Source organism: Meleagris gallopavo, chromosome 5, assembly GCF_905368555.1.
Source record: "Meleagris gallopavo chromosome 5, MGAL_WU_HG_1.1, whole genome shotgun sequence".
Taxonomy (NCBI): domain Eukaryota; kingdom Metazoa; phylum Chordata; class Aves; order Galliformes; family Phasianidae; genus Meleagris; species Meleagris gallopavo.
In genome coordinates, this window is record NC_139408.1 from 28,589,156 (window position 1) to 28,613,767 (window position 24,612).

Sequence of the window (24,612 nt, forward strand, 5' to 3'; positions counted from 1 at the left end):
TGAGCATAATAACCACCGTGGCTGCACAACTGTACAACTTCTTTGCTAAATCAATAAAATGAAATTCAATTTCTGAAAGCTTTAAGTAGAAGTTCTTTTAATTAAAAAAAAATAAAAAAGAGAACACTGATAAACCTCACAGGAATGCACAACAATCCCATTCTACACGAACAGAGACCAACTTATTTCATACGTAGAGGTGCAGTAACGCTGCCTTTCTCTAGAATGTCCACATGTGCCAGTAAAATGGATAAACACTGAAAGGTACATTAATCTATACATTATACTTGCCTGCATTAACCAGTATACTATTATACTATTACTCTTTAAAAAAGAAAAGCATAGAGATTGCCCAATCATTACAACTTTCTGAAGCATCTGACAACTAAAACTAGTTCCATCAACTTGTATTACTTGCTATGATCAACTGCAAGAATGATCAGCCTGCAAAGAAAATCATAGCAGGATACGAATATGGAAATCGCAAGGAAGGGCCAATTGCTCTTCAAAGATTCTGAACAAGATCAAAATTCAGATATTTGTCCCACTTTACCTTTCATGTGTATCTTTTATAACAAGTTTCTCACCAGAAGAGTAGAGAAGTAGCATATTTGTACATTACCTCTACTTGAAATGAGCATGCATAATAAGCAAGTTCAAGTCCAATTTAGTGGATGCAAGATAAAAAAGCTTTTCCATAACAAAAAGTTTTTCTTCTTGGCACAGATGTCAGTTATCAGCAACTCAGACATTTCATAGTGGGAGAATGGAAGAGAACAGTAATGCTGGACATCTTTGCACTTTACCACTCAGTGAAGAAAACTGTACAGGTATTACACAAAAGGGCCTTCTTTGTTAGTGAGCAATGCTTAGAAGCATCAATCACACACCCAACCTGGTATATAAATATCTAAAGTTTGTACAAGCTTCGCATACCAGTGAGGCAAACGTGTTTATAAGTATTACACCAACATGGCTGATAAATCTCTTAAAGAAAAAAAAAAACACTTTATTGCTCCAATATTTAAAAACTCAGTCATCAGGTACTTTTAAATCAGAAAATTCAGTGTTCCAAAATAATCTTGCTAGCAAACTTAAAGCTGTCATCTACAGCTACTTCAGGTAGTACTCACTCCACTAATTGCAGGTCAGCTGCATTCCAAAGGAACTACAGTACCGATTCCTTTGGAAGTTCAAGCTTCATAAGAACACATTGTTGTCATCCAACCAAAGAGAAAGAGCTATTAAACTCAGCGCTAAGGTGTTGTATTTCCCACAATTTAGCTTACCTAAGAATTTGGCAGTTTTGCTTTTGGTTAAAGAATACAGCCTTCAGTCAATTAGTCTTTAACAGGTCAGGTTTTACAAGGTTAATCCTCTGAATAAAAAGAACCACAACACTTTGGGCATTAGGTACTTCTTTCCTAAATTCACACTTACAGTAAAAATTCAGAATGGCAGAAGTACTTGGTAATTCCTCTCACAAAACAATGATCCTGAATGTTGTCCTCCCATGCGGAGACAACAGATGGGTGCCTTTCAATAGTGGAAAAGAAAAAAACTAAAAATCATTAATCTAACACCAGTCTGGGACTGCTGTACTATTGTGAAATCAGGCATCAAGACATTGATTGTTGCTTCTACAGACCACTGTCAAAAGCGAGAATGAATGCTTGTGAGGATGGACCTTGGCTTTTCATGAGAAAAGTCAGAGAAGGATATGAAAATGCAGGGGAAGGAAAATGGAAGAGTCAAGAGCTAAGTGCTGCAGAGCGAAGCTCAAAATGGGAGAAACTTCAGTAATTTTTCATCCAAGCAATAATGAAAAGAATAGTAAAGCTGAACTGTTTGAAACTCCCTATTTACACTAAGAGTGGAATCCACTGCCAATGAGCAAGGCTAAAATGATAAAACTGAGATGGGCAAGATCACAACCTGAATGCATGGCTCAGCACCAACACCACTCTTTCTATTTGCCCTTCAGAAAGCAGTCACTGTCTTGTCAAAGAGTTTTTCAGATCAAAGAGGTCAGCCAAATAGTAAACAGTGAAAGCCCTCATCCACTGGTAGAGAAACTATTTTCTCCGTACTACTGGGAGAACACCTTCTCTGATTCTGGTATAGGAAATGTGACAAATGCTAAACTGAAAAACTAAGTAGAAATTAGCAGTAAACTGGTCTGATGCATCAGTCTTGTAAGCAAGAGGAAAAAGAAGCCAAGTTTGCAGATGAAACTCCTAATATCATGTGAGGTACCACAGCCTCAACAGCAGCACAATGGTCTATTCCAAGTCATCGCTGCAGTCATCCTAACAATCAGGTTTACAGAATGGATTTCAATTAAGAAAATTTATTCATACTATGAACATTTCCAGTTCTTGCCTAGTAACGGGGGGAAACTATTATATCACCAAAGCAAAGAAAGCAGTTTTCCTAAACGTACCTTTTCAAGATTTAACAGCAAGTTCTTGCCATACACTAGTGCAGCACAGCTGAACAACTTTCAGAAGCAATAAAACACACCATCCATCCCTAAATTTGCTCACATACCCACGCATCAAAATGATCTTGTTAAAGCCACTACTTCTTCCTACTAGTTTTTCCCACTTGACTTTAGGGTATCATTCTGCAAGATAGAAATGATGTTTCCATTTTTCCAAACCTCTTTCCTCACTTACCCTACACTTTTCGTGGCATTAGCAGTTCCCTCCAAAAAAACAACTTGGTGGGATAAAATGACAGAGAACAAACCAGACAGAAGTCTCCCATTCTCAGCTGCAAAAAGCTGTAATGTCAAGAACATCTGTTCATAAAGCTGTGGTCTCTTTTCATCATCAATACAATTGCAATTTTTAGCTTTTATAAATCCGTAACTCAAATTGTTATCAACTCCTATTGGGTACACAGGAGCTCGTTTACATCTGAATATTAGTCAAAGTGTACCAGAAAATACCATGAGCATTCGCTTGGAAAAACAAAACAAAACAATCCAAAAGCACTCCAGAACAGTGCTATGTGATTAGCAACAGAAGGTTCAGGAAGACAGAAATACCCAAAGGTGACAAACAGGAATTAAGAGACAAATGTACTCAGATTAAAAATCCAGATGGCAGTGAATGCTACCCCCTTTCTCAGTTTGAAAACTGTGGAATTAGGACTAGGATTAGAAATGTAAGGTTCCACTTACACACAGGAGCTTTTGCATTCTGCCAAATACAAAAACTATAAATATCACTTAAAATGCAGTCCTCTAATGTCATCCAAAGCATATTAGACTACTATTTTAGCATTCTACCTGATTTGTTTCAGATTATTTTAAGTTACCTATCGGTATTTTTTCAAGTGTATTAGGTCACATTATGGGGAAAATATCTCTCTATTAAAAAGGAGACTATGCTACTCTCTATTAAGATAAATCAGCCAACGTAATTCATAGAAGTTGGGAAGTTTCAGGTTTCTCTCACACAAACCAAACAAGGCATAAGTTCACGTGGAACAGTTCTTGCTCATTCTCTTTGAAAGAGCCAGAAGTGTCTGAAATCAGTGCTGTGAGTTCGTCAGGACGCACCAAGGTGCCTGAGGAAAGGGGTTGGACCAGATGACCTCCAGAGGCCCAGTCCGTGATTTTGTTTGCACGTGAAACAAAGTAAGGAAGTACACAAAAGGTATGCACAGATAAGAAACAGCCTACAGACGTTAAATCACACACTTTTTATTTAACAAACAACAGGCTATTCAAAAAGAGTTAGAGCAGAAAATGGTTTGCTTACCAAAGATGTGACCTCAAGATTTTACTGAGGACAATACACAGAAGGATCCAAATATTTGTGAAAGAACAAAGAACACATCCAAATACTTTTCAATCAATAAATAAAAAAGAATCCCCATAGGACGGGGTGAGTAAATACAATCAAGAAGTCTGGCATGACTGAAATTAACAAGTATTCTAATACAATTGTCCATCTACCACTCAATATAACGATTGCAATACAATACATTTTAAACTTGCAATAGAAAGGTTTCAGTCAACATTTCCAGTGAGCCAGAAGGGATTGGGATGCTTTGTGTAACAGCAGCGACTGCCGATACGACACTGGAGGATGGGACAGAGATAGAAAAAAAAACTAATAGGTGACAGTGAACTGCCTGGGTCCATCACAACTATCAGTGCCTCGACCATAATAAACCACACTGAATAGAACTTCTGCCTGTTCCTTGCTAACTACGCTAATCACAAATAAAGAAAAGTAACAGGGCTCTCATACCATACAACAGAATGCTCTCTCCAACTCCAGTGCATGCAAGAGGGCTCTGCAGCAGCATGCCCAAGTTGTGAGCTCATCTGGACACTGGCCTTAAGATCTCTACTCACTACTAGATGCAACTGTCAATCCTGCAGCTATCATACTAACAGTGAAGCTGTTCAATATCAAGCACAGGTGGATATACTGAAAGTTCTATTAATACAGAATTTTAACTGAGAATAGAAATGCCACCTTCTAAGTCAGTAAAATAAATTTTGGAAATGCAATTCTTTCTACTTCAGTTTATAACCAAGAGTGATAGCACTGCACTCTGATGCAGTATTCCTTCTTTTCTAGTCAACCTGACAGTTCAGACCATCTCCTCACTCAGCAGCACTGTGATCAGCACTAGTGCCTTACTTGAAAGAAGCTCCTCTAATAACTGTTCTAATGACTCACAGAGGTTCTCCATTAGCAGCACTGAAGATCACTTTCTTCTCTACCACTCCGAGCACCTGTAACATGCATTCTGTGCAATGATAGAAGGAAAAAATGCAAGGTTCCAAGATTATGCTTTACGGTTTTACAGAGTGAGAACATGCTAAAGAAGCATTTAATTACTGAAATTTTTTTGTTAGAGAAAAACCAACACCACAATCTAAAGAACTACATATGTTCTCTTGAACAATCCAAGAAGGCTGCAATGACTTTACCATTTCATTTGGAACCCAAGCACATAAAAGTGCAGTCACTTTTTCAAATAACATCTGAAAAATACTGACTTCCTGAACAAAAGCTGCAACAGTTTGCATACCAATTACTTGGCAATCAGCTGGCAACTCTGGCCACTGGTTTCATCTTTAGTACCAAATCAAGTATTCGTGAGCCAAATGGAAGCAGGTAATTTTGATTTTTTATGAGTCTTGACAGAGCTTCTAAACCATACTGTTTCTTACCACCACATAAATAAGAGTTAACAAATGTTGGAATATGGATATTTGTTCTCTATTACTTCTACTTTACCACTTCAAATTATATTGCTACAATGCAATTTAGTTCAGGTTACACCTTAAGCTCCTTTGAAAATAATAAGACAGCAGCCATCAGCGATTCTCAGTGAAAAAAGCTAAATTGCTGAGGAACCCAATACCTACAATAAATGCCTTCTATTTTCCAGCTCACATCTCTGGACTCTGCTTTTAAAGGTGCAGACATTTACAGCTTTTGGAACCAAAGCAGCCATTGGTCCTTCTGACATACCCTGCTCAACAGAGACACTGTTTAATAAAATGGTTTTATTCCATTCAACTTAAAGACTGTGTTTAGTGAAGAACTGTATTCCTCTGGTTTCCAGAAACCGCCAATCCTCTCAGCAATGCAAGCAGACTGGAATTAAGCTCCACTGCTACCAAGGCAGCAGCAATTCCTATTCCTGCAGTCAGGGCATAATAGAGCTACACTATGCAGGTTCTGGCATCACACAGCTTGAAATGCAGACAGCCACATTTCATTCATTACTTTTAGAAGTTTTGATCTAGAACCAAAAGATTCACATGTACTTATCCAGTCTGTCAATATTAACAACTTGAGATGTATTTTCAATTTGAATCTGGCCTATATTTCACAATAGACAATGAAAATTTTTACTCTAGAGATTTGTCTGGAGAATCAGCACTTGTAACCTTTTTTGTTTTGATTCTACATTTATAAAATTTTACCTGTATAAAAATAGGGATAATTATTTCCAGACATTTAGTCAACACTCACAGTCGAAAAATACATTGAGTTTCAGGAAAAAAAACCCAACATCTAACAAATTGAAATCAGAATTTAATACGTGAGGTAAATCAGTGAGATAAATGAATGAGATTTATGAATACTTTTGCATTCTAACTCAAATAATTCTAAGCATGTACTTATTGCTCCTTGAAAACCAGTTCTGGAATTTTGAATACAAATACTGGACGTGTACTAGTTTAATGAATTTTAACAAGATAAGCCAATGCACTATACCTGGAGACTTCTTGTAAATTTTAAGCATCTATTCAAACTGTACCTATGCATAATATTTCAGAGTCTTACTGCAAGTAATAAGCTGATGGTTTTTCTTTTGTTTTTTTGAACTGATGTCTATTTTGCTTTCAGTTTAACATACAGTGGTTGTACATACTGAGTGAATGCAACGCCCTTCTGCTACACTACATACATAGAAAACAAAGCCAGTGCAAATTTTTACCTCCAAATACAACTTTTCAGAAATATAACTGTAAGAATAAGCTAACATAATCATGTATTAATCTTCAATACCTAGAATAGTATAATGGTCAGCAGTAATACACTGGATTGTTTCTAACTTTCTCAACATACAGGTTTGAACTTAGAGATAATTTGCTGCAAGGAAATCATAAAGAAAATTACTACTTTCCCTTTTTTTTTTCTTTTTTTTCTTTTTTCCAAAAAAAGAAGAAAATAATGCTGCATAATAGGCTGAACTGGAGGGACAGCAAGCTTAACGATGTTGATAGACAAGTTCTAACAAATCTCGTTGTAGCAGATTAAGTTGCTATTCTCAGCTGTAGACTCTGCTCCCATCAGAAGTCACTGATCCTTTCAAAAGCAGAGTTAGCAGAAGGCAATGTGTGCTGACACCTCAGCCACTTCTTTACTGTGTCTTTTATTTGGGCATCTTTTATTCGGGTTCTCTCCCTTAGACATCACACTATTATCTTGAATGACTTGGGAACTAGCATTTTGGCCATGCCTGCAAAGTGACAAACTGAAGCAAAGGAGCTGAACTTGAAAAGCTAAGAGAAACCACCAAGCCTGTTAACAACTGATAGGGCTACAGCTGCAAGCTAAGTAAGTGTCTCACTAAGTAGCTAGAATCAGATGCATCACAAATCCAATCAAGAAAATAAATACCAAAAAAGTGAGGAAAAATAATTACTAATTGCTTAACAGTTTACACGTTAAGTTGGACAGGATCTGATTAGTCATATTATTATATACCTTAAAGGCTGAATACTGAACTTCAAATTAGCTTTAAAATCCAAGAACTGAAATCTTGCATGGAATTTTAATTGTCACATCAAGTCTCAACTACAGAAGTTATAAACAGCTCTAACACACATAACACCAAAAGAACAGTGTTAAATATCTAAGACTTGACAGGAATGCACACTTAAGACGGAAAACAAAACTGGTCTACACTCACTACTCAGCCACTTAGGTATGCAGCTGCAGTCATTAAATATTTGTACAAAAAAGACTTCAAAAATGTTGACAGAGGGAGAAACCTTATGAAGTTCTCACCAACATGAAGTTCTCACCAGAAATCTGAAAGTGGCTTATACATTAATGCAGGTTTGCAACTCAAGTTGTTCACTTAAATAAAATCATACACAAATCTTCAATACTTTACTTCCAGAGAGGTGGTATTTCAGATTTCACACAACCTATTAAATACAATTGAAATCTATACTGTGCGGTTGTTACCCACGTACTTTTCATTATGGTTAAATACAAACAACATTTCACGTAAGGTTTATAAATTAAAAACCACCACTGATCAGCCAGGAAGCAGACTCAAAGTTTCAAAAAGAGCCTGCACATACTTATTAGGCCTTATTCTCCAACTCTGCAGATTGTTCCTCCCACCCACCTTCCACAAATCAAAATACAAGGCTTTGGAAGACAGGAGTTTACAGGCAAACTTCGAGTGTCTTACTAGACAGACAGAGATATTTAGATTCTGATTCTTCCTTGCTCTGATCTCCCAGCTCTTCATTTCCATTACAGAAAATAAATAAATTCAGCTCCAGCTTGTTACACACATTACACACTTACAGCCGAATGCAATATAGTATCTGGTTGAGATCATCTGCCATATTTGTATAGAACAAATTTCATTAAGCCATAAAACAAGATTTCCTGTTGTTCAGGATAATCTCAGACATACCTTACTGGGTCAGACAAATGGTCCATCTAGCCTAGAACTTCCTAGAACTTCCTAGAACTACCGTTTAGTGATAACCTGTGCATCCACAATTTTTTTTTTTTTTATTAAAGACATCAATGCTACATTCTCAAATATGAACCATCAAATATGGTCAAGGAATCAGTATGAACGTGACACTGGGCGTTTACATATGTTCCTATGGCAATAAAAGCCATTCACTACCCAGTATGTGAAGTACCAGGTTTTTTCTTTTTAGCTGTTTCAAACCTGTAGTTTTAATCAATGTCATGCTGTACTTAATCATCCATTACCCTTTGCTTTCTTTTTTTAAATGTCCAACACATTCCCTTCCAGCCGCCTTCTCTTCAAACAGAGATCTCATCTTTCTGATCTCTTCTGAGAAGGCTCCATCCTTTCAGTGTTTTCAATGTCCTTTTCCATCTTTGTTTTTATTCTGCTATGTACTCCTAAAATGCAAAGACCTGAACCAGAGTGAAGATAGTAGGGCTTTTGCATAGCTGCACTGGGATGTCTTCCCGCATCTTGATGCCCTTCCAGATACATTCAGTATTTTGCTAGTTTTCTGGCTGGCACGCCAGAACGTGCCACAACACAACGTATTGCAAACAGATACCATGGTTAAAAATAACTTTCTCACCAGTTCTGAAGACACTGGAGGTCCCAATTTTATTACACTTCATAGACATCTAGTCATCTCACCACACACTTGCTAAAAATTAGCTCAGTGCCAGGAGCACAAGAAATACTCTGCTTCTCAATGTACTAGCTATTATTCATTATGCCTCATAAAAAAAAAAAAAGCAATATTCCTGTTTAACTTCATTCTTACAGAGAAATTTACCACAGAAATAGAAGAGGTAAATAAAAGTCATAATGAGACTTTATATAATATAAGCATCAGAAGATCTAAATAACACAGACAGCACCACAAAATGAAACGTTAAGTACAGCTACTGTTTTACAGGCCAAGCCAACCTTGAGACAAGGCACCAAACTTGATGGGAAAGAGAAAGCAAAAGGTCCTAAGACTTACCAGGGTATAGGAAAGCTGTGGTCCAACATAGAAAAACTTTGTTTCCTTGTTAATATTGTCTATATTGTCTATTTAGAGATCCAGCACAGAGAATGACTTGTCTTTGAAAGGCTGCAGAAGTGAAGAATTTAAGATTAAAAAAAAAAAAAAAAAAAAAATCAGAAAAGCTGCAAAAAACAGTAACTGCAAAAACACAAGTCCACAATAAACAGAAAGATCTAAGGAAAATCAATATACCAGGACTACTCAAAATTGATCATACGACTTCTCCCTAATAGCAATAGGCTTACTAGTCTAAACAACATATTGATATCAAAGTACAAACAATATAAATTAAAAATGACTCCATAAGCTGTAAGCCGAAGTAACACTTAGCTGTCACTTCAGAACATCATATAAGCAGGTGCAGCGTTCTCTTTCTCAGCCAAGAAGAAATAGCTCTCATTGCATGTCATTCTGACCTCTCCTTACTTGAAAACTGGCAAAAGCTTAAAGAAAGAAGCAACCTACAAAATACATTGAAATAACCAGTCTTGAAAAGCTTTCTGCCCATTCTGTTGTCTTAAAAACACCCTCATGATTTTTTCTTTTGGGAAGCAGGACACGTGCCATTTACTTTTTTTGGATTTTTGGCTTTTCTTAAGATACTTTCAGTTCTTAATCTTTTCATCTTGCTTGATGAGTCAATGAAGAAGAAATATAAGGTCAGAAAGGTAGCCTAAGCAGAAGCCTTGGGGTGACTCCTTCTTCCTCTTCCCACTGAAGTCAGGTAACCAACCACTTCAGCTAGTACTCATAACAGCTTGAAGGAACATGCTATGTCGAGAAGCAATTGATGACCATCAAGTCTTGAATTAAGAAAACAGCACACACTTAACAGTCTAAGAATGGGCAAGAATCAAGGTGATAATTCAGTAAAAGAGATCCACTAATTTACTAAGAACTTAGGTTCAAACAGACTTTTAGTGCTGTTTATAGCTCTTAAAAAAAAAAAAAAAGACAGCTATTCTGCTGGTCAAAACCCAGATAAATACTACTGGGCTCCTAAGTCATTTAGGCAGCCCAACAAACAAGACAATACCAACCTGATCAGCTTTTATCTCATTTACTCTAAGGGACTATGCTAATTCCTCCCTGTAAGTAATTAGGTTACTGATTTAGAACACGTTTTGATTATTGGAAAAAAAATGAAATGGTACAAGCTTGCATTATGTTTAATTATCCCACAACATCAATCACCACCTTTAAATACATATCCAGTTCAATTTTTACTCTCTTCCCCACAGTTGAAAGTTTCTAATATTATTCAAACAAAATGTAAATGTTATTACATATTGACACTAAGCAATTCCATCACTGCTTGATCCTACAGATTCTGCAGAGAGCACGTGATTTCCACTAATACTATATTCTTCCACTAACACAGGACTAAGTTTGTCTGCTGATCACGTCCCTTCATGCATTGGGAGAGATTTGCACTCTGAAAACAACTTTTTGCCAATATTAGATTTGCAGTTAACATCTATTAAACACAATGCAGTCATCTAACTTTTTTTTTTTTCCCTACAAAAGCAGCTTAAGTTTTCTTAGTCAAGATGCAGCACATTAAACCATGATTAACTTATCTCAACTTTCCTTAGCAGTAGTAGACAAAGCAAGAGCAATTTGATTAAAGGCGATAAACATGGGTGACCAATAATTTTCCATCAGGACACTAAAGGGACACTGAATCATCTGATATTAAGGTCAAGCATGAGTTTTACATGCAGTGACATCATACTGTAAAAACAAAGTTTTCATGATATCCACTGTGTTACAGAATTTAGCAACCCAGTACCCTAACTGCCATGAAGAAAAAGATGCTTCTCTCTCTAGGTTTCTCCTTTGCTGCTCCAAAGACCAGCTCCTAAATAAATGACAAATAGAGAATTAGTTACCAAGGCATACTACCTTCATTGTCCTTGATTGTGAAGATTATTTCAGTTCAAAACACTTGTTTTTTACATTTTAATATTCAACTGACTGATCTCTTTGTCACTCAGAGACCAAGAATTGGCCTCAGGGAAACATCAAATGAAGTCCTTTCTCTTAACAGTATTTTTTACCAAGGCATCAAACCAGTTACATTTTACCAGTTACTGATTTTCAGCCTTGAACAAGATGAACTTTGATTATTCTTTCCTATACCTCATTAAGTGCCAGCCACTCATATGCCATTATATAGCTAAGAATAATCTTAGCTATATAATCACCAGAAACATTTATAGCAGCATACTACTGAATTAAGCAACACTCTTAGGCAACAGCATATGTTGTCTCCCTTTGATCACATATTTGTAAACAGAACTCCATAACTAATCATCTCCACACTACATGTGCTGAATACTTCTTTTCCAGCCCTAAGAAAGGTAGGAATGCATACATTCACCTCCCAGCAGGCACTGCCAGGCCAAAGAGCAATCACTGAGGTTGCACTGGCACTTCCCGGTTATTGAAGGATTCAGGTCTGCTGAATTCAACACTTCAGAGTATGAAGATACCACTGAAGAACTTCACACCGTGACAATGAGAATTCATATTGACTATTCACGCAACAGCTGATCCAAATACAGTTATATGTTTTAGATGCTGACACACTGACTATACAATATTCGAGTATCCTCTATGCCTTTTGCAAAAGATCATTTACTTCTCCCACCATTTCTAAAATAACCTTATCAGAAATCACTTCCAGTGCTAAATTACTTCTTCCCACAAAAACACCTATGAGGATCTTTGAGTTGTCTGTTCCCAGACTTCCCCAGAAGATAAATCCCCTATCATGAGACAAGGATAAAATTTACAGTTTGTTTTCTATCTTATTTCTCTAAAGAACCTCCTTCTCCAGAATGTCCATCTATCACCTTTCCTTCTTTCAGAATTTTCAGGGAGATGGGAGTTCATTTTCAGTTCATTTTCAGTGCTGATAAAGCATAGCAAAAGAATACTGAAGTTTACAGTTATCATGAGCTGCACTATCACGTGCTCCAATTGTCAAGACTGTTCTCTAATTCTAGAGAAGAAATCTTAAAAAAAAAAATTAAATGCCAAAATTAAACCAAAATCAACAACTAAAATTGTTAGCATAAAACCACGGTAACTATTTCTCACTCAGCACTTTTTGTAAGACACTTACGGCCTACCAGAACAAACAGATGATGCAATTAGGCAAATAAATTCAGGAAACACAAGGCATCCAGGCGATCTTTATGTAACAGATAATTGCCCATACGATGAAACAATTTATTTTTGTATCTAATTATTTGGCATCTTACAAGAAAGAATAAGGTCCACAACAGAATCCAAATGTCATGCCATCTACTAGCCCACAGACAACCAAGCTCCCCTCTACAACAAGAGCAAATTATAGATGCTGTTCAAATGTCAGGCTTATCATCTGTAGGAACTGGCAAATTTAGCCAGGAATCCAACTAAAGAGAAAGCTTGGAAACAAACAATTCCCAGAATTTAGCATCATGTTCAATAAAACACTCCTTTTCATCATTCAGAACTGTGTCTACAAGCAGGAACATGGGTTCACATCATCAGTTTGTGCCTGACCGTACCTCCTGCCAGCCAGTCCCTTCCCAAGCATTATCCCTCAAGAACAAAACTGGCTGGCACTGGGAAGTGTCTCACAGCAGAACACTCACCAGGTTGGAACTTAAGACATTCCTTTTGGAACTGACAGATGTAGGTTTTAAGTTCTCCCCAACAGCTGAAGGATTTGAGCCCAAATCTCAACGTACTGCCCAGGTACTCAAACTTACTGCGTTTCCCACTTTAAAGAACAGAAGCATTCCTTGTACAATTCTCCATTACCAACAGTATCTACTTACTTTCTAATGTAGCTGATGCAAACATCCAGTCGGGCACTTTTTTCCTTCCTACGCAGCTTTGTATTAATTGCAATTAAACACCCTTGCTGCATAAGCATCTCTTTTACACACAGCTTATCATTTCCACTTAAAAACAAAAAAAAACAACAACAAAAAAAAAAAACACAAAAAAACAAACAAACAAACAAAAAAACCAAAAAAACACAAAACCAACCAGAAAGCCCACAAAGCTCATTTTCAAATAGCCTGGTATATAAACTACTATACAGATAGATATTTACAGGTTTTTTTTAAATAGTTTTTCCTCTTTGGAATTTTAAAATAAAATTTTATAGTAACTAAACCTAAAACATTTTATCATATAGCTATACTGAAAGTGCAGGAAGGAGGATCCATAGACAAAACACTTCTGTCACAATTGCTGAAAAAACTCTGAGCCAGATTATAATAAAACATGGTACCAGCACACCCAATGTTAAATCATTGAACACTCTACTGAAAACAGTTTCTTCACTCACAAGTGTACCAGCAACTGTTTGTTCATTAATAGAAGGAAAACAATACAACGGTATTTAATTAATATTTACAAGTAGTATTGAGGCTTTCTAATGAATGACCAAAGTTGTAATTACACTACTGTTCCAAAAACCATAATGTCGAGTCCTTCCACAACGCTACCTATCGCATTGAGAAGATTAAAAAAAAGAAAAAATAAAAGCCCGTTCCTAGAATACCTGAGGATTTTAACCATAGCATATGAATACAAACATGGATCCTGCCACCTAAGAAGTAGCAGATCGCTGGAAATCTTAGCCTACAGCAATCTGAAAGCCACTGAAAAAGAAAGCAGTTAATCACAAGTGCAGACTGGGGAAAAAAAGAAAAGAACAGCTAAAACAGGTAGCCACAACTGTTAATTCTTGATGCTATGAGCTAGTCTTCAGAAAGACATCCCAACACAACTTACATCCGAAAATTCTGCGGGATTTTTAAAAAAACTACAGCTTCAAACTCCAGCAAGAGACTTAGATTAAAAAGCACCAAATTGGGTGTTACAAAAACGTGGTTATGCATATAGAAAACAGATCGTTATAAACTTCAGACTACACGAAGTGTTCTGTGACCACAACCCTCCGTATGAATGGTAACCTCTGCAACCTTGTTTAGTGTTCCTACATCAGGTATTGTTGTGGTAATGAAAGACATCCGACACTCCTCAACGCCTGAGCAACTACTCCAAATTCCGAAGGAAGTAAATCGGTTCAGTGAAGAAATATTTCCATTTACATTTTTAAGTAGGTTCGGTTCTTTTGAAACTAGTTTCAATGAGATCCAGGTAAAGCCATCATCATCTTCTTTGCACCATGCACTACTGCCCATAACCATTCTACAGAACTCAAAGCAACATGAGAAGCAGTGGATGTGAAGTCTGGAAGCATTACTTTGCGAAGAGTTAGGTGATCACGTACTAGCACTTAATTCTGTATTATTGTAGTAACAGACACGTTAATTATATTTAACATTCTACTACGCTGGTTCAAAGTACTGCAATATAAATATTTGATGCCTCATTAATCCACCTACAAAACTAACCATTAATTAGCCTTTTAACACATGAAATACAGAGGGTTTTTTGGACCACAGCATGTTGGAAGACAGTTAATGTGTATAAAACACAGCCAGGCTCAAATGGCAATCAAAAACTACCTCATTTTTAAGAAATTCAGGAAAAGCATCTCAATCCTCCAGAAGAAGGGTCCTTAGAAAGCACAAGAAGCTGCACACTGAGGCAGAGGGCATTTACAACAACACCAGAACTTTTTAAAAAAGTTTGCCTGCAGACATCCATATGTCAACACCAATGCAAGTATTTTGTCATAGCCAGTCAGCCACATAGCTAGTTTATGCTCAATTCCATTGAAGTGGCTTTAAGAATTATCACTCAAAAGCACTAATAGATGCTTCCCCAAACACATCTCTCATTACGCTTTTTCCCAAGGATCTGTCTCATAGAAGAGATAAGTAAGAAAGTTATTTTAAACAGATATGTATATGCACTGTTAAAGCCAGTGGTTTACCAGAAAGCCATACCCACAAACTCAGGTTTCGGTGCCGTCCGACTGGAGGAGCTCCCAGTCTCCACGCTCTTTGTTGCTGCCCGCACACAACGCGGCTCCTCAGTCAGGAAAGTACTGCTGCCACAAGAACGCAATCCGTACGGGCTTTCTGAGCCACTAAAGGTTATAAAACATGCTGGAAGTCGTAGCCACAGCACCTAATTCAATCTAAGCCCGCAAACTTTTCCAACCCAGCACAGGGCGACGTTCCCACAGGGCATCACTCCGCTGCGCCGAGCTCCAGCAGATCAGACGTGCAAGAGAGTTTCCGAGCTCGGAACGCGAGCACACGCGTCCTCTCGCACACAGGCAGGGCACTTTCCTCACGGCCTCGGCCCGCCAGCCGGCAGATCCGGGACAGGGGGCTTGGAGAAGCCGGCCCGGCCCAGGCGCCCCCGCGCTCCGCGCAGCGGCTGCGGGCGCCCGCGGCACAGACACCTGTAGCCGCAGCGGCCCCCGCGGGCCGGGCTCCGGGGCCACGGCGCAGCCCGAGCCGGCGGAGCGCGGGGATCGCCGCAGAGCCCCCGAGCTGGACTCAGCCTCGCCGCCCGCTCGGCCCCGGCCCGGCCGGACCGCGGGCCTGCGCCGCGGGGAGGCTCCCGGGTCCGGCGGCTCCGCGGACGGGACCTGTTGCTCGCACGGCGGGCGCTGCGCTGCGCTCACCTTTTTTCCCTCCTTGCTGCCGCTACTGCCGCCGCCAACACGCTCCGTCCAAGGCGTCCGCTGGAAGTCACAGCCTCCTGCGGCGTCTCCCTACCGAGTCCGCGGAGACGCCCGGCCACAGCCCCCGCGGAGCTGCGCAGCCGCCGGCCCCGGCCCGGGTCCGCCCCGCCCGCTTCCAGCTCGACCGCCAATCCCCGCCCCGCCCGGCCGATGCGCGCAGGCGCGGAGCCGCTCCCGCCGTGCCGGCGCTGGCCACCAGACAGGCCGGGGGCGGGATGGGGCCGGCTAAGCGCGCGCGCCCCCTGCCGGCCGGGCGGGGCGGGGCCGCTTCCAACGGTCGCTTCCAGCGGGCGCCCCCAATGGCTGCCGTCGTGATTGCGCGGGGAGGGGAGCTGCCGCCTCAGTTCTGGTCGAGGGCCGGTGATCCCGTTCCCATCCACATTCATACCCCGTTATTCTGCCACAGCTCCCTCTCTTCCCCCGGTCGGACACCTCTGTGGCTCTACGCGCCCTGATCGGAACCGGTTTGCCTGCGGCCTGTGCTTAGGCACCCCGTGCCACCGGCCCTTTTCACCGCCGCTCTCCTCCTCATCCCCCCTGTTCTCCCTGCACCGCTGCTGACAGACAAGCTGGACTGGCCCCAGCCAGGCTTGGAAGGAACACGTTTGCTCGCATCTGAGAGCCCGCCTGTGGGTGGGTGAGCGAGGGCTGAGGCGCAGTGGCGGCCCAGAACGCAGTGTGTGGAACAGCAGAGGTAAGCGGGCATTACGAGCAGCTTTACCGGGCTGTCTGCATCAACCACGGTGTTTCACAGAGACATAAGCACTGCAGTTCAGTTTGAGCGAAAGTCTGTATTCCCTCTCCTGGATTTTCAGGCTAGCCCGCCTACATCTTTATCTATGGCATTAAAAGAAATGCTACACTTAACAAAACCAGAATATAGAAAGGCTTTCATAAGCCACTAAAAAGGTCTGAACAGATACCTTTCTATTGTTCATCTCTCTTTTCTTCAGTTTAACCGTTTACAACTTTATAATTTAACTCTGAATCGAGTCATTCTCCGTAATGAAATTCAGGTAAAGACTTTCAACTCCTTACAGTTTTAGTCTGTTCTGTGTTCTCTTTGGTCCCCTCTAAACACACTAATTTTTATGTCACAAAACCAGATGCCACACTTTTCTTACTGTATAAACTCTGCTTGACTTCACGTTAACATAAAAGCCAACCAGTTATGAATGAAACAATGAAAGTATTCTGCCTTTGCACAATGTGGCTCAAACTTTCTGGGATGTCTTTTTGTTTGCAGTTTTCAGAATATCTTTCTGTTTGCCCTTCTCAGGATAGTAATGCCTTGCTGCCTTGCAACTGCACTTAACTGGGTCTTTCCACTTTGACCAGTAAGTGAGAAGTGGAAGAACTGCAGCCCTACATGATGTTGAAATATCAGTAGATTGCAGTTATTTACTTGGAAAATGAAAAGGGAGGGAAAATGTGATTGTAGTTATTCCTGTCCGAACAGAACCAAGGATCATTCTTTTTACCCTCATTTGAAAATAGTGAAAGTTCACATGAACCTTTTTAAAAAAAAAAGTTTTTGGCAAAAGGTCTGAGAATTTTTTCAGAATATGATACTTATCTATAAGATATAATGGCTGCAAAAAGTATGTAGATTTAGCAGTTGACTGTTCACATCCTCATCCAAACCCATCTCTAGTTTAAGGTCTTTTCAACATGCAAGGCTAGGATAAAGAGATTAAAAAAAAATAATCATGAATTCCGATTACAGCTTCCCTCAACTGATAGCACTTCTTCCCTCATAGAAAGTGTTATTGTCTCTAGTTTGCATGTTGCCCTAACGCCAGTTTTTATACCACTTTAACTGAATTTTCTTCAATATATTGTGCAGTTTTTCATAGAGCAAAGAAGGATTCACAACAGTTCTAGAGATTCTCTTCCTCCCACTTTGTTCTCTTGAATGTGTAGCTGAAGTTTTCATCTTTTGCCAGAATGGATTGCCAGACCAGGTTAAGACTGAGCTTGGGATATCTCTTGGACATATCTGCTTAAGGATCTATTTGTTTCTTTGGTAACCAATCTCCTCCCTCTGGCTTTCACAAACCCTAATATTAGCCTTTGCCCATCTGGCAAATCCATTCATAAGATGCTTGAATGAGGAGGACTTGGCTAATTCTATCCAAGAGATTAAAATATTCCATCAGGCCAAGAAGCTGTCATACCTGAAAACATTTCACAACAGAGCACCAGATCAGCAGCATTATTTGTAAAGCATCAGACAACTTTTCTCTTTTAAATCATTATGTTAGCAATTTAAATGGATGGACCTGCTGGTTCGTTTTGCCTTGTGGATGCTGTTTGTTGGCATGCTGAGAATAATGCTGAGAGAAAATCAACATCTTGAATTTAACAAAATACGCAAATTAGAAAACAGATACAGAGAAAGAAGGTGAATAAGAGGATGAGGAAGGACAATTAGAAGATGACTGACTGGGAAAATCAGAGCTTTTAGTCATTTGTTTCATCTTAACTGCCTAGTTTTTCATATGAGGATATAGTAAGACAGTTCTCAAAGGAATTTAAAAAATGACTTACCAAAGTATTATAAATAACTCATTCCATCTATTCTTCAAAGTTTTCAATTTAAGCAGAAATTAATACAAAAGAAATATGCATCTAAAACCTTTTTTGAATTTGGATCTTAGAACACCTTGATTTTAGAGGTTTATTTTTAACAGTATTATTATCAGTGGCTGTGGGACCACAAAAGCATGTTTGGAGCTACAGAAACAAGGTATTCAGGCAGCTTTATTACTGAAGAACATTCTTTTTCTAAGGCTGGTATCTTCATTCCAGAAACAAATACGTACATTTTTGCAAAGAATATGTTTACCTTCAGTTAACTGAGTTTTACATTGTAGCGTCACTGTTGGCCAGCAAGGTAATGAGATAACTGCTGATCAGTCTAAACCTGGCTGATTCTAATCAAAGGAAAAATAAATGTTTTTGACAAGTCCAGACATCAGCCAAACATAGGACAAAGTGTTTTCTTTGAAACCATTGCCCTCTGGAGGGAAAATGAAAAATCACAGAAGGATTAGGTAAAAATTCCCCTTTATGTCACTGTGTACCTGAATTTAAGTTTTACCCATGCAAAAAGGAATGCTCTTTCAAAAACCCCCCAGAGTCCACAGTGCCTTTGCCAGTGAAGGCTGGAGGAGAACTAATCCCCATCTGTCTTCCCCATTACTCTCCTCCCCTTTATCTCTAAACGCTTTATCACTAAACTCACTGAACAACTATTGTACAACAGATGTACTTTCTCTTCCAACTTCATCTTGGATTCCTTCCAAGTCGGTGTCATCCCTTTTTTATCTGCCAAAATAATTCTTTTTTCTGCAATCTCTAAAGAATTCCTGATATCAGAGCCTGTATCCCATCTTCTTTTTTAACCTTCTCTTAATACATTTTTCTTAATCTTTCTCCTGCTTTTGTTGTTATCTTAACGCCCTTTCCTTCTTGATCTTTTATTCTTGCAAAGTTTTGAGAAATTGTCTTATTTTTTTCTCTCTGATTTTATGTGTGGCATCTATTTAAATAGGCTGATTTTCTTCTGCCTCTAGGAACTTCACAGCGATTCTTCCTTTGGCTTTTAGTTATTGACTATCTGTGTCTTGGATAATCACATTTAAATGTCACTTTTAACAGAACTTGAATGAAAGTGAGCTGCTTCCTATTCAGACTTATCCCTGTGTTGCAGGGGAAATAACAATATCCTTTCTATTTTGATTTATGGCAATATGATATCTCCTGACTACAAATCTGTCAGTTGTTTTAAATAGGACACACAAATACCATAATTCCAAAATCATAGGACTTGGAAAGGACCTCTGGAGATCAGCTAGTCCAGATGAACCAGTCATCTGAAAGAATGTAATACCAGTACTAGTCTACCTATAGTTCATTACCTAGTCTTTCAAAGAAGAATGCAAAATTCAGAAGTCCAGGAGCTAGGCAAGAAAAAAAATATCTTGGCCTCAATGACATATCAACAGAAACCCCAAATTTCAAAATTAATACAGCAAACTAATGTTCTTTCAGCTTTCTTGAATTTGGACAGCAAATATGAAGGATTAAAATATGGTCATGCTCTGATCTTGATAACATCTAGAACTATTTCTTCCTTTCTATCCAGTAACTGCATTTTGCATTCATGTTCATCTGGTGGCTGAAATATCTTCCTTTCTGGCTTCTCTTGTCCTCTGCTACTTCTTAATCCTTCAGATCCAAAATTGCAGACGAAGTCACAGTATTTACAAATGAGGTCACAAACCTAACAGAAGTTCAGCAGTAAAAATATGTTAATCTCCAGAAGAGAGGTCTCAAGTCTGACAAGTATTACTCATCTCTCACTGAGGGGTCTTAAGCACTGATATAGGAACCATTACCCAGAAGATGGGTAAAGCTGGAAGTGGAGTTGTTGATGGAACGGCTTGGGGCACAATGTTTAGTCCAGAAAGATAATAGATGATAAAAATAATATTTTCTACGCATCATTTTGCCTTTCCCTATTGAGTTATATTCAAACAAACGATTACCTCATCTATCTGTTTCTTTACATCTATTTGCTGCTTCTAGATCTTCCAAGTGTAGTTTCTGCTCTTCTTTGCAATTTACTTTTATACATGTCTAACTTTTTGATATTATTTCAGCCATCAGTGTGCCTTCCTCTGTGCAGCTGTCCATTGTCAAATTGATCTAGAATTAATCTGTAAGGACCCAAAGTAGACTGATGTATCTCTGCAAAACTATCTCCTGCTGTGCCATTAATATCAGTTATTAATTTGAATTAAAATCCACTTTGTTCTTCCCCATATTCCCTTTTTGAGGCTGGATGTATTTTAAAGTCCAAAGTCAAGACAGGATTTTACTCAGAATTTAGTGTGAACCTGCCTTGGTGTGAACATGCACATACCTTTTGCTGAGTTTGTCTGGCAGTTTGATTACTTTTTTTAATCTGTGAATAAAGAGCAAAAGCTATTTTTTCACATCTACTTTTTTACCCTGTGGAGCTACTTATGCTCATAAAACCTTTGTAAAGAAATAAAAAACTAGGAAATAACTCAGATCTATTGCAAAATATGGGAGGAATCAACAAAAGTTTAAACGGTTGAAACCACTTGTCCTGATTTGGTCTGGCACAGAGTTATTTTTGTTTGTAGAGGCTTGTCTGGTGCTGCGTTTCAGATATTTGATGAAAATGAATCAGTGGGTTAGTTGTTACTGAGCTGTGCTTACGCAGGGCCAAGAGCTATCAGCTTCTCATTTAGCTCTGCCAGGAGAGGCTGGGAGTGCTCAAGGAGCTTGGTGGGGTCATGGCCAGGACTGCTGATCCCAATGACCAAAGGGATATTCCACACCATATGGTGTATGCTCAGTATTAAAAGCTGGGAGGAAAGAAGGAAAGGCGTTATATTTGGAGTGGTAGTATTTCTTTTTCCAAGAAACCATTACATGGGACGAGCCCTGCTTCTCTAAAAATCAGTGAATATCTGCTTGCAAATGGGAAGTGGCAAATTAATTCTGTGTTTTGCTTTGCTAACACATACAACTTCTGCTTCACCTAGCAAACTGTCTTTACCTCAACCCACAGGTTCTTTTATTTTCTGATTCTCTGCCCCTTTACAGTATGGATAGAGTGAGCAAGTGGCTGTGTGGTGCTGAGCTGCCTTCCAGAGTTAAACCACTGCACTGCCTAAGAAAAATACTTAAGTAGTAAATCCTAATGAATGAAGATATTTGTGGTGCCTAGGTGAGGTCCTCTTTCCTGAAAGGTAACTTAATGGTAATTATGCTAATAATGGGACCCACCTCCATTATAATGCTACATTATAAGCTTAAGCTTTATGTATTTATTAGTCAAAAGTAAGTCACTGTAGTATATTGTTTCCATACTGTATGAACAAAAATTGCAGCAAATATTTTTCCTGAGAGTAAATTAGATATACAGCAGGACAGCTGTAAGGCATACATAACCAGCTCCATAATTCTACTTCTTGTTCCCTTTTTCTAAATCTTCACCGAAATAATCTTCCACACTCTATTATTAATATTATATTATCAATCTTGTTTGCTATAGGAGTTCTGCTTGTGCATATCTGCTATACTTTAATTAATGACTAACAACAAAAAAATGGTGGGTATTCTGTAGCGTATCCACATGGCTGCCTGAATGTTAAATTTTTGTGAGGGAAAATCAATTCCAGAATTACTGTTTTTAAAACTTTCATTTGATTATTAGCCCAGCTACTGAGCTTGCTTCCAACAGATTATAAACAACACGTGTAGCAGCTAACTACCAGTCAACATGTCTGTTATTTCCCAGCATCCAAAGCAATCTTTACTATCATTTTTATTTGAACCCTAAACATCTGCATATATATATAATTGCTAAGTTATACTGGAATTTTTCTGAAACTAAAATTAGAAGAGACTTTTTTTTGAGAAATATGCTAGTAGGAAATAATGTGCTTTATGTATGACCCTAAAAATGATAGATAACAACTTTGGATATATACCTTGAAACCCATCAATACTGATAATAAATAACGATATTGATCCGGACATGAATTAGTCCAGTTTAAAGCTGTTTGGGTCTGTGAGCACACATAATTTTATAGCATTTCCCTGTAGTCCTCACATGTACTTCATTGCCTGTCAATTAACTAGCTCTTGCTGAGAACTGCTGCTTTGAAGCCAAAACATGTAACAACTCATGAAGTTTGGATTTTTTAGTTTTTCTGTCCACTCAACTGCATGATGTACTAACATTAAGAAACCCAGTCTCAGCCAAGAATCCTTAACTTCCGAGATTAATATGGACATCTGGGTTGTTGCTGGGTGAATACTGTCAGAAAAAAATCCTTCATACATACCTCAGTAACATATGCATAAATCTAGAGTGTTTTGTCACAGAGGAAACAAAGGTATGGCATCCAGTTCCTCTGTAGATATCCATGCTGATCTCAGCTTGGAATGAATGTCTTCTACACAGATATAAGATACCAATAGATTTTCATTCCCTCTTCTTTGGCAGCAGAGGCATTTTTCAGATGCTTGATTTGTGAAAATTTGGACAGCACCAAAATATACTTATCATTTGTTGCCATAAACAAAGCCAGTATACCTAATTACCTTTCTAAAGATAGCAATAGCAGCTACATAGTCATCTCTAAGGAAGGAAGAGATTGTTTTCAAACTGACAGAAATTAATCATTTCCACATAGCTACATGGACTGCCTTCATTATTCTTGGATAAATCTGTGGGCTACAGTGTAAACTCTATACCATTCTCAAGAATCTGCATCTCGAACAGAAAGTTGCAGAGGAAATAAAAGTCATTCAAACTGAAAAATGTTTTGGAACATGTTACATTAATACCACCTTATTTTGCACTATTTCCTAAAAAGTGTAGTCAAACATATTATGCTTGATAGCTCTACTGCTTGCAGGATCTTCAGTGACTGTCATTCACCCACCAGTTATTTGTCTTTCAGAGGAGCTGATAGCCTGCATTGGCATCTTGAGCCAATACTGCATACCAATCTTATGAATTAGCTCAGTGTAAGACTGTTTTGGTATGTAACCCAGCAAGCATCCATGATGATTTATTTTTCCTTGCTTCAGGTTCAGTGATCAATAGTATATTTTTATTGTGTTTACTGTGCAACAATTCAACCATCTTCCCAATCATCTGGAAAAGCTGATACTCTGGAGTTACACATTTGCAGCATTGATTGAGAGCACTTTAGATTGTGTTCCAGTGAACTGAGGCTGAACAGTACCATTCGCATGGTGCAGCAGTCCTCTGTGTCCCTTCCAGGTCTGTCAGAGGGACCACAGGTTAGGGTACAAGAGTGAATGTTTCTGGTATTACAGTAAGTTGTTCTGAGACTGATCTTGGTTTTTGTAGATAAAGGACTGTATCTGTGTCTTCAGTCAGTGAAGAGAAACACAATGCAGCATATCTTGATGTGAAGTAAGTCATAGATATTACTTCTGTGCTAGGAAAAAAATTGTTTCATAGACTTTTTGAATGCAGTACTGTACAATCAATGAATGTACAGATGTTATAGTTATGAGGTATGCCAGAGAGTTTGGCTATGTAGTTATTACCCCAAAGCAGAAAAGATAGGATGCTTATCCACATCCTGGGCTCGCTTATGAAAATCCAGCAGAGTGGATCTCCAGAAGAGACCCTTCCCCACTGGCAGTCAGCTCTGAAATGGGTCTAGGAGAGGTGGAGCCAGGCTCCACCCCTTTCAACAGCATAGGTGAATTGCCTTCACCTGTGCTCCCATGGCTGACTCATTGCTCACCTCAGGTGATCAATCAGAGGTTCAGGCCATGATTCAGCAGTTCCCATATAAGTGCGCTTTATTTAAAAGTATTCAAAATACATTATCAGTAGTTTTCCAGTTATCCATAGTTTTCATTTTCTCTTCTTCACTTGCGTAAAGTCACTGATGGTAAGCATCTGTAGCCAGTCTCTCTACAGGCAGTTGTGAAATTACTGTTACTGACTGTTGTTCTTGCAGTGTTTTGTTTGTTCGTGTAGTTGACAACAGCACATCATAAACCACGTATCATTGTAACTTACTGTCTCTCAAACAGAAAATATACT

The 24,612-nt window shown here is 38.8% G+C and overlaps 1 protein-coding gene across 1 annotated transcript in view; it reads right to left on the reverse strand.

Moving 5' to 3' along the window:
* The window catches only part of PALS1 (protein associated with LIN7 1, MAGUK p55 family member), a 52,460-nt gene extending 36,345 nt beyond the window's left edge, over nt 1-16,115 (reverse strand). Inside the window, 1 exon segment of the mRNA XM_085225005.1 lies at nt 15,915-16,115. The gene's annotated coding sequence lies outside the window, so the exon portion shown is untranslated.
* Nucleotides 16,116-24,612: the final 8,497 nt, after the last annotated feature.